Genomic DNA, 845 nt, shown 5'->3' with positions numbered 1-845 from the left:
GTGGCTGATCCGGAGGGCCAGCTCTGTTCTAGGATGCCCTCTGAACCCAGTAGAGGTAATGAGTGACAGGAGAATGGTAGCTAAGCTGTCATCCCTGTTGGACAACATCTCCCACCCCATGCAAGAGACTCTGACAGCACTGAGTAGCTCCTTCAGTGGCTGCGGCACCCACGGTGTGGGACGGAGAGATTTTGCAGGTCTTTTCTCCCCACTGCTGTCAAACATGGTCGCTACAGATGACCACACACATTTAATACAATGGTGGTAACGTTCGCCCTGTCTATCTGATGTGCAATATAACAGGAATGTAGAATGGGAGGGAGAACATCAGTTTTCAGGCCCCTCTTCTGTGGAACCAGCTACCAGTTAAAGATTAGGCTGAAAACTTTCCTTTTTTCTAAAGCATACAGTTAGGGCTGGATCAGCTGACCCTGAATCCTCCCTTAGTTATGCTGCAATGGGTGTAGGCTGCTGGGAGATTCCCATGTTGCACTGAGTGTTTCTTCTTCAGTCACCTTTCTCACTCACTGTGTGTTAATAGTATTTCTGATTCTGATTCTGATATTACCAAGTGCAATTTTCCTGATACAACAAAGTATTTTATTCTATTTTGTATAGTATGCTATTCTATTCTTTCTTATTCTATTCTATTGTTTGTTCTTAACTTTTAATGCTCTTAGCTTGGTTCTGGTAGATGGTGACTCTCAAGCACAACAATGTAGAAACACACAACATGTAAACGACACAATACACACACACACACACATACACACACACACACACACACACACACACACACACACACACACACAAGCATGTTTGTTTGAGGACCATCCACAGAGAAA

This window comes from Pundamilia nyererei, unplaced genomic scaffold (assembly GCF_000239375.1).
Source record: "Pundamilia nyererei isolate P.nyererei 1_Seehausen unplaced genomic scaffold, PunNye1.0 scaffold00111, whole genome shotgun sequence".
NCBI classification, from domain to species: Eukaryota; Metazoa; Chordata; class Actinopteri; order Cichliformes; family Cichlidae; genus Pundamilia; species Pundamilia nyererei.
Note: the sequence above shows the minus strand (reverse complement) of the source record.